This window comes from Gorilla gorilla, chromosome 19, assembly GCF_029281585.2.
Source record: "Gorilla gorilla gorilla isolate KB3781 chromosome 19, NHGRI_mGorGor1-v2.1_pri, whole genome shotgun sequence".
Classification (NCBI taxonomy): Eukaryota; Metazoa; Chordata; class Mammalia; order Primates; family Hominidae; genus Gorilla; species Gorilla gorilla.
Genome location: NC_073243.2, coordinates 48,499,896 through 48,513,341, shown reverse-complemented (window position 1 = coordinate 48,513,341; position 13,446 = coordinate 48,499,896). Strand labels below are relative to the sequence as shown.

The 13,446-nt window shown below is 40.7% G+C and overlaps 1 long non-coding RNA gene across 1 annotated transcript in view; it reads left to right on the top strand.

Annotated features, from left to right (window-relative positions):
- Positions 1–13,446, top strand: part of LOC129528107 (uncharacterized) — a 124,700-nt gene that overhangs the window by 51,132 nt on the left and 60,122 nt on the right. The gene's annotated exons all lie outside the window — the stretch shown is intronic.

Below are 13,446 nucleotides of genomic sequence, written 5' to 3'. Positions count from 1 at the left end.
GAGAGAGAACCCAAGCAAACAAAGATTATTTAAACAACTTGGAGCATGCTTTAAAAAAAAAAAAAAAAAACCCAAAAAGCAAAAAACAAAAAACAAAATCCTATCAGTGCCATTTACCTGAATTCCCAGTTTCCGTATTTAAATGTCTGATCAATCATTCAGTTCCAATACAGACATGATGTTTGAAGGCCACTTTGTAATGGTTTTACCCTGGTTCAGATTATTTGCAATCCTGGGGGAAAAATGTGCATTCTGTGCAAAAGCAAATAGAAAACATATCTGAGCACAAATCAAAAGAATGATTACCACACTCATGCTCTGTACCCATTACGGGGTCCCCAAGGCTCTCATTCTGTTTGTCTTGGTACTTGCTCTTTAGCTGCTTTGGTTGGACTGGGTGGGAAAAACAACAACAACCCACAAAACCCTAGGCAGAGAATGAGGCTGGTGGAAATGGGTAACATGAAAAGATGTGACATCCTTCAAGGGCTTGGCACTTCAGACTTCATTTTGGGGGAAGCTGCTTGGGGAGACCTCCTCGGGCTACCATGGAGGTCGTTGCTGAGTGTGTGTCATGAAGTGCCTGACCATTAGCAGGAGGACAACCCTGCTCTCATTTCAATCTCTAGCAAGCTCTCACTCAGTGAGTAATGAAAAATGGCATTTGCACAAAGTGGAGAGAAAAAACATTGTTTCTATAGCATATTATGCTTTCCACTGCTCAGGGAACAACATTTCATAACCTATAAAAAGAATTATCTGTATAACTTACTGTGCATGGCAGAAAAGTTGCAATATGGCTTTAAAAGAGCTGCCTCCAACTGCAAAACACACTCTATCTCTCCCACTCCCCACTCCCCACTGACAGAATAGCCTGTGTTTATAAGCAAATCCACTCAACCCCTTAATGATGACCTAGAATAAACATCTGACATACACTAGCTTTCAAGCTCTTCTATGTTTAGGCATGAATTGTTCATTTCTATGCCTTTTGTATCCAGCCTGAAGGAAAGACAAATGATACAAGGGATGATTTACATTATCAGTGGAGGCAGAGGTTATGTCTGTGTTTATCTGATCCTCTTTTATTGTGTAACTAACAGTGAGATAACCAGCCTGGTGCACAATGACCATTCAATTTGAGCCACCCACCCTATGTCCATGTTGACTTTAATTTTAAAATATATTGAAAAGACAAGCCCTTGTATAGTAACACAAGGTTTATTTGGTTCAGGCAGGCATGTAGGAAAGGTACGGATTTCTCATTTAGTGTTAGGCTTCCTCCACACTTACCTTTCCATAAAGCCTGCAAGAGTATTGCCACTGGGGCTTTCCTCCCTAATTGCACTAGGAGAATTGGTACTCCACTTTATGAGGATGATGTGGATGCCCAGCTCTGGTTGATCGTGTACTCTTAGCAGAGCATGGGAAACTTGGAACAAATTTACCTAGCATCAGAAAAGACCACAGGGAGTATGCATGAGACTGGAGAACAGGTAAGCTTGCTTTTCCTTGAAGAAAAATCCAGTCATCTCGAAAACTGTCAGTCTGGCTTGGAAGATAATTTCATGAAACCAACCATAGGCCTTCAGGGAAACCTATACCACAATTGAACATAGTTCCCCAAGATGGTATTCACTAAATATCCCCTTTGGGGAAAACTACCCATTCTTATGTAGTAGGAATTGATTTCTAAAGGGAAAAAATACTTTTAAACTCTCCAGGATCTGTCTAGTCATGAGGGTGCCAATCTTTGAAGTCATCTTAATCTCACCTGCAGGGGATCTCTATGGAACTCATGGAGATGGAGTGGTGGTGGAAGATAAGCTCATGGAGATGGAATGATAGTGATGGTGGAAGATAAGATAGTTCCGTATATCAGGTCCTATGCCCTTCTTTGAATTGGCTCAAAGAATATGGGGTGAGATGAAAGAAACACACTCCACCTCGTTGCTCTAAGGAAACTATAGAACCTGGACAGAATGTATAAAGAACACAAAAATTAAATAGTAGCAAGCAAATTGAGGAAAAAGGCCAGAATTTGGAGTATCACTGAATTTATGGTGAGTTTATTATTTTTCCTCTCTGATATCTCCCATTCTGAACACAACGTGGCCTGAAAGCCAGAAGTGGGCACCAGGGAGCAGAGAGAACTCCAGGAGAAGCTGGTTCAAGGAGCAGGAGATTCTAACTCTCAGAAAGAGTGCAAAACTCCATTAATACTTCTGTATTTTCTCTGTTCCCTCATACCCCACCCCCCAAGCAATCTCTTAATGGCAGTAATAGGAACAAAGGAAGCAATGAAGAACAGAATCAATGAAATTGAAAACAGAAAAATAATAGAGGATAAACAAAGAACCCAAAAGTTGGTTCTTTGCAAAGATCATTAAAACTATTGAAACTGATAGGCCTTCAATAAGATGAAGTGGGGCAGGGGAGAGAGGAGGATGAGGAGGAGGAGGAGGAGAAAAAGGAAGAGGAGGAGGGAGAGAGAGAGAGAGAGACTAGTATTATTGATATCAAGAATGAAAGAGAAGATACTGCTATAGATCCTGTATACCACAATAAAAAAACAAGCATCAGGGAATACTACAAACAACTCAATAAAAAAGAAAGCATCAGGGAATACTACAAATAACTCTATGCACATAAATTCAACAACTGAGAAGAAATATACCAATTCCTTGAAAAGCCCAAACTATCAGGACTCTCAAGATAAAATAGATAACCTAAGTAGTTCTATAAGTATTAACAAATGGAATTTGTCGTTAAAATTCTTCTGAAAAAAAATCTACAGGGTACAGATGATTTCACTGATTAATTCTTCTAAAATTTAAAGAGAAATGAGATCAGCTCTACACAATCTCTTCTAGAAAATGGAAGAAAACACTCCTAACTCATATTATGAAGCCAGCATTAACCTGATATCAAACATATATGTTTTGTCTCATTGATTTTTGCTCCATTTTTTATTGCTTTTTTCCTCCTGCTTGCTTTGGGTTTTTCTCTTTCTAGTTTCTTCAGGTGAAAGCTTACATTGTTGACTTAAATCCTTTCTTTTTTCCTAGCATTATTAAATGTTTTAAATAAGCATTTAATGTAGAAATTTTCCTCTAATCACTGCTTTACCTGCATCTGCATCTTATAAAGATACATACAAAAAAGGATAATAAACACAAAGATAATAAAAACACAAAGATAACAAAAAAAACCTACGGAGCAGTATTCCTGATTAACATAAACACAAAAAACTCTTCAACATATTAGCAAGTCAAATCAAGCTATACATAAAAAGAATTATCATACCATGACCAAGTGTAATCCACTATATTAACAGTTTAAGAACCCAAATCACACATTCATTTGATTTGCTGCGGAAGAATCACATGACAAAATTCAACATCTATTCATGATAAAAACTCTTAGAAAATTGGAAGTTGAAGGGGACTTCCTCAAACAATAAATAGCACATATAGAAAACTAGCTGACATGATGCTTAATGATAAAAGATTATGTACTTTGCTTCTAAAATAGGGAACAAGACAATAATCTCCATACTCACTACTCCTACTCAACATTGTGCTGGGAGTTCAAGCAAGCACAGTGTTGAACATAAAAGACAAGAAAGACAACAGATAAAAAAGGCAAAATAAGTGAGTCATATATATTGGAAAGGAGGAAATAATACTATCCCTATTCACCAAGTGTCATATATGTCTATGAAGGCAGTTCCAAGGAATCTACAAAAAAGTCTCCTAGAACAAAGAAGTGAGTTTAATAAGATTGCAGGATACAAGGTAAGTACAGAAAAATTAATAATAGTTTTATGTAATGGCAATGTATAATTAGAAAACAAATTTTAAAAATTTATAGTAGCTTTGAAAAGTGAGATATTTAGCTATAAATATAACAAAACACCCAGAGGATCTGTGCAAAAAACTACAAAATGATAATTACAGGAATCAAGAAAGACCTAAATTAATGAAGAGGCATACCCCATTCGTGGATTGAAAAACTCAAAGTTGTAAAGAGGTCAGTTAGCCTCAGACTGATCTGTAGATTTAACACAATTCCAATCAAAATATCCTACCTGGCATTTTTGTAGGTAGAGACAAGCTGATTCTAAAATTTATATGGAGACTATCCATTCTCCATTGTGCATTTTTGGCACTGTTGTTGAAGATCAGATGACTGTATATATGTGGATCTATTTCTCAACCCTCACTTCTGTTCCATTGATCTGTATACCTGTTTTTATGCCAATACTATACTGTTTTAATTATTGTAGCTTTGCAATATATTTTTCAATCAGGAAGTGTGATGTCTCCAGCTTTGTGCTTCTTTCTCAAGACTGATTTGGCTATTTGGAGTCTTTTGTGGCTTCATGTGAATTTTAAAATTGTTTTTTCTATTTTTGTAAAAAATGCCATTTGGGATTTTGATATGGATTACATTGACTCTATAGGCCACTTTTGGTAATAGGGACATTTTAACAATATTAAGTCTTCTGATCCATGAATACATAATATCTTTAAATTTATTTATGTATTTCTTCTTTCATCAATGCTTTATAGTTTTCAGTATATAACTCTTTCATCTCCTTGGTTGCCTATTCCTAAGTATTTTAATTATTGATGTTACTGTAAACGGAATTGTTTCTTAATTTCCTTTTTGGATAGTTCATTATTAGCCTATAGAAATGCAACTGATTTTTGTTCCTGCAACTTTATTGAATTCATTTATTAGTTCTAATAGGTTTTTGTGGAGTCTTCATGGCTTTCTACACATAAGATCATGCCATCTGTAAAGAGGTAATTTTACTTCTTCCTGTCTGATTTGGATGACTTTTATTTCTTTTTCTGGCCTGGCTAGGACTTCCTGTACTATGTTGCATAGAAATACTTTCAGTGCTATGTTGAGAGTGAGCATCCTTGCCTTGCTGATCTTACAGGAAAAGCTTTTGTTATTTTACCATTGAGTCTGACATCACTGTGAGCTTTTAATATACAGCCTTTATTATGTTAAGGTAAATTCCTTCTATACCTGGTTTGTTGAGGGTTTCTTTTTTTTTCGTGAAAGGATTTTTAATTTTGTGAAATGCGTTTTCTACATCTATTGGGACGATCATGTAATTTTGAATCCTTTTTAAATGTCCTGTATTACTTTAATTGCTTTGCATATGTTGAACCATCCTTGCATCCCAGGGATAAATCCTACTTCATCATGGTATATGGCCTTTTAAATTTATTAAGAAGACTATATGTATACATGTGAAAGAATGAAATTGTACCCTTATCTGACACCATACATATAAATCAATGCAAAATTGGTTAAAGATTTAAACATAAGACCTGAAACTTTAAAACTCCTAGAAGCAAACATTGAGGAAAAGCTTCATGACATTGGTCTTGGCAATGATTTCTTGGATATGACATCAAAATCACAAGCAACAGAAGCAAAAATAGATAAGTGGGACTACATCAAACTGAAAAGATACTGTATAACAAAGGAAACAATCAACAGAATGGGAGAAAATATTTGTATACCATATTCTGATAAGAGTTTAGTATCTAAAATAAGATTAAAAAACACCTTCAGCTGAATAGCATAAAAATAAAATAACCCAACTAAAAAATTGGCAAAGAACCTTGAATAGACATACCTCCTACGAACATACACAGAGATATCTGCATTTCCATGTTTGTTGCAGCATTATTCATAATAGCCAAGATATGGAATCAACCTAAGTGTCTATCAACAGATGAATGGATAAATAAAAGGTGGTATTTATACACAATGGAACACTATTTAGCCTTAAAATAGAAGTAAATCCTGCCATATGTGACAACATGAATGAACCTGAAGGACATTATGCTAAGTGAAAGAAGCCAATCACATAAAAACAAATGGCTGTATGATTTCACTTATAAGAGATATCTAAAATAGCCAAATACATAAAATAAGAGAGTAGGACTGTAGTTGCCAGGGATAAAGAGAAGAGGGCAATGAGGGATTCGTCTTCAATGGGTATGAAGTTTCAGTTATGCAAGACAAACATGTTCTAGAGATCTACTGTACAATATTGTGCCTACAATTAATATTGTGCACTTAAAAACTTAAAAGGGTAGATACGTTGACATGTTAAGTGTCCTTACAACAGTGAAAAAAATAATACATCTGTTATAAACATTTAAAAAACAAAAAGTAAAGTCATACAAAGTTTATATGAAAATTCAAAGCAATTATTTTAGTATTTGAAAACAGAATAAGACTGGAGGAATCACACCACCCGACAATAAGACTAATTATGAAGCTAGAGTAATTAAGACAGTATGGTATTGACAAAGGAAAAGGTTCAGGATTGTTGGAACAGAATAGAGTCTGAAAATAGACCCCAAAACAGACAGCTAATTGATTTCTGACAAAGGTGCACAAACAGTTCAATGGAGAAAGAATAATGTTGTCAACAAATGGTGTTAAGACAGTTGAAAACCTATATGCAAAAAAAGAACCCTGACTTAAACCTCATACTTCATACAAAAATTAACTCAAAATGGATTATAGACTTAAATATAATAGGTAAAACTATAAATCTTTTAGAAAAAAACCTAGAAAAAAATCTTATTATCTGTTATTATGCAGAGTTCTTAGACATGACTCCAAAAGCACAATTTATTTTTAAAAATTGACAAATGGACATTATCAAAATTAAGAACTTTTACTCTGTGAGAGATCTATCTTGGAGAATGAAAAGTCAATACACACACTGGGAAAATACATTTTTGAATTACCTATCTGGCCAAGGACTTGTATCCAGAATATGTAAAGATTATTCAAAACTTAACATGAAGAAAACAGATAACCCACTAAAAAATGAGTGAAGGTTTTGAATACATCACCAATGAGGATATAAGGATGGCAAATAAACACTTAAGTAGATGTTCAATATCATTAGTCATAAGGGAAATATAAATTAAAACCACAATTAGCTACCACTACAAATGTAGTGCACTTAAAAACTTAAGAGGGTAAGTTGCCACCACAAATGTAGTGATAGCTACATGTAGTTTTAACTTCTATCTATTGAAGTAAAAGAAAAATGTTGACAACACAAAGTGCTGGTGAAGATGCAGAGCAAATGAAACTCTCACACATTGTAGGTGGGGATGCAAAATGCAGCAACCATCCTGGAAAACAGTTTGGAAGTTTCTTACAAAGTTAAACATGCACTTACCATATGACCCAGCAATCCTGCTCCTGGGTGTTTACCCTAGAGAAATGAAAACTTATGTTTTTATGAAAGCCTACACATGAATGTTTTTAGCAGCTTTTTTTTTTTTGAGGCCAAGTCTTCTCACTTTGTTACCCAGGCTGGAGTGCAGTGTCATGGTCATGTCTCACTGCAGCCTCGACCTCCATGGCTCAAGTGCACACCTGGCTAATTTTTGTATTTTTTGTAAAGACGGGATTTCACCATGTTGCCCAGGCTGGCCTCAAACTCCTGGGCTCAACTGATCCTCTCACCTTGGCCTTATAGGCATGAGTCACCGTGCCTGCCAAAAGCTTTCTTCCTAATTGCTCCAATCTGGAAATACTGTGAGTGTGCTTCAATGGATGAATGGACAAACAAACTGTGGTACATCCATACATTGGAATATTTACTTAGCAATAAAAAGCAACAAGTGGATGAATCTCAGAGGCCTTTGAAAGGCATTATGCATGAAAGAATCCAGTCTCGGCTGGGCGTGCTGGCTCACGCCTGTAATCCCAGCACTTTGGGAGGCCAAGGCAGGCGGATTACGAGGTCAGGAGATTGAGACCATCTTGGCTCACACGGTGAAACCCTGTCTCTACTAAAAATACAAAAAATTAGCTGGGCGCAGTGGCAGGCGCCTGTAGTCCCAGCTACTTGGGAGGCTGAGGCAGGAGAATGGCGTGAACCCGGGAGGCGGAGCTTGCAGTGAGCCGAGGTAGTGCCACTACAGTCCGGCCTGGGCGAAAGAGTGAGACTCCATCTCAAAAAAAAAAGAATCCAGTCTCAAAAGATTATATACTATATGATTCAATTTCTATGGCAGCCTCAAAAAGACACGATGAATGGAGAACAGATCAAAGGGATACCATGGGCCAGGTGCAGTGGCTCACGCCTGTAATGCCAGCAGTTTGGGAGGCTGAGGAAGGCAGATCACTTGAGATGAGGAGTTCAAGACCAGCCTGGCCAACATTGGAGACACCTCATCTCTACTAAAAACACAAAAACTAGCCAGGTGTGGTGGCACATGCCTGAAGTCCCAGCTACTCAGGAGGCTGAGGCAGAAGAATTGCTTGAACATGGGAGGCAGAGGTTGCAGTGAGCTGAGATCACGCCACTGCACTCCAGCCTGGGTGACAGAGTGAGACTCCATCTCAAAAACAAACAAACAAACAAACAAACAACCAAACAAACGGGATGCCATGAGGGAGTTTTTTAGGGCAATGGAATTGTTCTGTATCCTGATTGTGGTAGTGGTTTTATATGTATATTATACAACGACTGAAATTCGTAGACCTGTAAATACACACAGACACAAAGTCAGTTTTACTCTATAATGATCACAGAAGTAATCTAGGGAGCATAGCTGTGAAGTCTTCCCTAATAGGTCCTCCCAACCTCCTTCTCCTTTCGGGGTCCAAGGCCTTTCCTTCCTCTCCTTGCTTCTGGATTCTGTCTCATAGTGCTCTTCTGTTTCCCTCCCAGTCTTGGCACTACCAGGCTGTAGCGCTTCATCCAGGTCTTGTCTGGGGCCGTGGCTCTGTGACTTTGTTCCACACTCTTCTTAGTCAAGAACAGCCACCAAAATCTACTGGGTTTTCAGCCAGTTCCCTCGAAAAACAAGCAAGCTACAACAAAAACAGAAGTCATCTTTGATTTTCTTCTACCTCCATATCCCATTTATTAGTGAGTATTGCCAGTTCTGCTTTCAAAATAGGTCCTGAACCTAATCCCTGCAGCCACCTCTGTCCAGGCCATTGCCATCTTAGGCCCTAGCTACTGCAACAGGGTTCTATCTGGTCTCCCTGCTTCCACTTCTTCCCTGCTATTGTCTATTCCCAATGCAGCAATCAGAGTAATCCCACGAAAACACATACCATGTCATTTCTACTTACAGTCCTCGAAAATCTTCCCAGTGTATTTAGAATAAAAGCCAAGTACCGTCCCACGGCCTCCACAGAGCTGGCCTCCTCCCCCTGCTTCCTCTGGTATTGTGCCCTGGCCACGCTGACCTTCTTGCTCTTTCCAGGATATGTGATGCTTATTCCCACTTCAGTGCTGTTTTCTCTGCCTGGAACTGGCTTATCCCAGAAATCTGCATGGTCGCTACTTCAGATATTTCAAGACTCAGCCCTAAAGTCCCTTCCTCAGAGAGAGCTCCTCTGCCCGTTTGTTTCAAGTAGCTTCCCCAGCCTTCCAGTCTCTCTCTAGCCCCTTAACCTGATTTATCTTCTCTTAGCACTTAACCACCTCGTGCAAGGATGCTGGCTTCCCATGGCAACATAGAATCCATACTCATTACGTCCTAGAAAGTGCTATGAGACCTGGTTCGCGCCTCCCCTCTGACATAACCCTCTGCTCCTGAGGGGCAATTCCCTTTGTGGTGCCACTCCCTGTGCACCCCTCTAGACACACTGACTTCCTTGTGTTCCTGGAACAAAGCAAGCATGCTTCCACCTCGGAATCTTTGCATTTGTGATTCCATCTCCCTGGAATGCTGTTCCTCCATAGAGCTTCCTAGCACATTCTCTGATCAAATCACACTTAATCAGAGACTTTCTTGACCATCGTATATAAAATAGCAAGCCCTTCATCATTCTGTACTCCTCTTATCTGTCTTATTTTTCATGGCATTTATAACTACCTGGTGTGTGTATAGCTATTCATCTGTTATGTGTTCTTAGCTCCCTGTACTAGGCTGTCAGCCTGCAGGGAGCCACGACTTTGTTTTGTCCACTATTGTCTTTCTCTGTGAGCCTCAGCCTCATTTATACCAATGTTGCTTTGAGGATGGCTGGGTGCTGGGAGGCACTGGAGTACCAAGAGCCCTGGAGAGACCCCTGGCCATGCGGCTGTTGTTCCTTGTCTGTCTCTCTCACCCGCATGTAAGCTCGATATTGGCGGTGACCGAGAGGCAGGGCCCAGTGCATAGTGGGTGCTCAAGAATAGTTGTAGAACGAATGAATAAATGATAGAGGCCTTTAGATATTTAAAAAGGATGTTTTGGCTTTTAAAAGGAACTTTCCATGTTTTAAAACCTAAATGCAGAATAATGGTATGAATTGGCCAGTGAGGAATTATATTATGTGAAGTTTACTGCTAACATTTAAACATCTTCCCCTGCCTAGTAAAGACTTTTTGATGTCTTTCCATTGTCCTTAGGGTCATAATGCACTTTAAGATGGCTCCTGCCCCTTTGTCAGCCCACTTTCCCTTGCTCTGGGTCTCAGTCACACAACTCTCCTTTCAATTTCTCCTACTCGTGTTCCCTCCCAGTCCAGGGCCTCTGCCTGCAAGACTTCCTCTGTCTGTATGCTCTGGCCCCCACCCTCCCCAGAGTTAACTCCTCCTCACCCTCCCCATCTCCGCTAAAGCCTCAGATCTTTAAGGGAAGCCCTCCCTGACACTCAGGCAAGGGTGATGTGCCTGCAAATCACCAGGCACCTCTGATGTACACCCCAGATCCCAGGTGTGGCCTAACGTGTTTGTGTGATTATATAGTTAACGCTCCCATGAGGGGGAACTGGGTCTGCCTTTACTTCACCATTAACTTCTCTGTAAACTAGCACTTCTGCAAACAGAATAGGCTTTAAAAAATATTTGTAAGCCCGGGTGCGGTGGCTCACGCCTGTAATCCCAGCAGTTTGGGAGGCCGAGGTGGGTGGATCACGAGGTCAGGAGATTGAGACCATCCTGGCTAACATGGTGAAACCCCGTCTCTACTAAAAATATAAAAAGTTAGCTGGGCGTGGTGGCAGGTGCCTATAGTTCCAGCTACTCGGGAGGCTGAGGCAGGAGAATGGTGTGAACCTGGGAGGCAGAGTTTGCAGTGAGCCGAGATCACACCACTGCATTCCAGCCTGGGCAACAGAGCAAGACTCCATCTCAAAAAAAAAAAATTTTTTAAATGAAAACATTACTTAATTAATGATATAAAAGTGACTTTTTTATATAGCCTCAAGTTTAGTGTAAGGCAGTGAAGGTAATTGTTAAAACAAAAGTCAAGGAAACCCGTTAAGCTCTTAACCCCCTGGTACTGTTAGAAGATGAGAGATGCTGTGGTGTAGACAAGTTAGGACACAGGGCAGGTGAGTTTCCAGGGGCAGAGAGAGGAGATGAGCTTCACAGCTGCTGAGACCTGTCCCTCTGACTTGGGCAGGCATCATCGTTATTTGAAAGTACAACAAGGCCAAACCTTCAATCCAGTAACACAGCTGGTGCTCAGATTTTTTTTTTAAACAACATCATGTGGAATTTTCTTTATGTCTTTCTACTAAAACTCAAAGGATGGGAATAAGAATAGAAGAGATCATTGAAATCAGCTCAACATAAGGTAACCTTTGAGCAGTCAGCTGTGTCCCACTGTGAACTGCCTGGCCACGAGTGTGCGTGGGGGAGAAGGGGGTGCAGAGGTCAAGGTGTCTCTCCTTGTCGGGGATGGTGTGGAGGTGATGGTGTCAGGGATGGTGTTCTCAGGTCAAGAGGAGCAGGATCTGTCTGGTGACTTTTAACATGCCTTTCCACCTGGAAACCCCTCAGAGTTTATGTTCATCCTTTGTGTTAGTCAAAGCTTAAATCCCCTTCCTTACCTAACCTTTGCTAGAAAGATGAAATCAGTATTTGCCTGGCCTGCTGCTCATTGGAATCACATGGGGAGGAAGCCTAGCACCCTCTTGAGACTAGTTAAATTAGAATATGTGGTGTGGGGCCCAGATATAGGTATTTTTAAAAAGCTCCTAAGTAATTCTAAAGTGCAGCCAGAGTTGACAGCCACTGTAAAACAGGTAGTGCTGTGGACAGGTTTCCTTTTTCCTTCTCCTCTGATGCTCACTCGGTTCTCAGGCTGAATCAAGCTTGGCCAAGCCATGGCCCACAGCCCGCAGGCAGCCCAGGACAGCTTTGAATGCGGCCCAACACAAATTCATAAACTTTCTTAAAACATAATGGGATTTTTCTGTGATTTTTTTTATTAGCTTATCAGCTTTCATTCGTGTTATGTATTTTATGTGTGGCCCAAGAGAATTCTTCTTCCAATGTGGCCCAGGGGGAGCCAAAAGATTGGCTACCCCTGGGCTAAATGATCATAATGTGTGGCAGGCAGACTTCTGAGATGGTCACCAACAATCCTGTCTCCTGGCATTCCTGGCCTTGTGTAGGCCCTGACTCCTGGAGTGCACACTGGACTTGAACTCAGGTCCACTTAACCATCAGAGTAAAATGGCTAAGACTTTCAGAAGAGTGGGGAAGGGGAGCTAAAGAGTCCTGCATGAACTGAAAACTTGCATGCTCAATCTACAGTTATCAATGACCTCTGTCACCGCAGGTCCCTCCCCCAGCTCTAACCCCAACCCAAGGGGGATGACTTAGGGCTTGTTGGCCCTTTGGTGCCCTAAGCATCCTGGATAGAACCTTTCTTCAAGGTTCTGCCCTTCTCCTTCTTTTGATCTTCTCTTGACCACACCTGCCGGTCTGAACTGGGAGCTGGCATGGCACCTCTGTCTCTCTCAGCTAGAGAAAACCATCCTCTCATAGCAGAGCCAATCAGAACAATGTTCTCCACAGTGTGGCTTAGGAGCTGCTTCTCTGGATCATGATTACATTCATTGCCACGGTGTGAACTCAAGCACCAGGGGCCAAGGTCTTTCCAGGAGCCCTGGGTCTGGCAGTGGGCTCCTCTGGCAGAGCCCACGTGCCTTCTCTTGGAGGGAGAGCAAACTGAGCCTTTCTGACCCCTGGGGCTTTTGGCATTTCTGTAGTGAAGTTTGGATTGCCAGGCCAATCAGTGCCCACTCCCTTAAATCTGCCCCCAGCATCCGTGGAGCTGCTCTGGGAATTCTGTTCCATGTCCCCAGTTTCCCCCACCCTCAGAGGCCAGCAGCCCTTTTGTTGGTTTGGCTCTCAGCTTAGATCATTGAAGCGATTTCAGCTCCAACTGGGCAACACTCAGCATTTCATTTATGTCTTGGCAAGGTTACCATGTTATTACTTAACTGTGCCGCTGCTACTCAATAAGTGGGAACTGATTGAAATAACCACAGGAGTTGCTGGATTCCCCTAATTTTAGCACAGAGTTAAAGCTCACTCCCACAGTTGGAAGTTAAAATAGGCTGCCAGCCCACAGAAATGCCCACCCACCACACCTAATTGTCACCCCACAGATGCCTGTCATGGAAGGAAACATGGAAGGCTGGAGA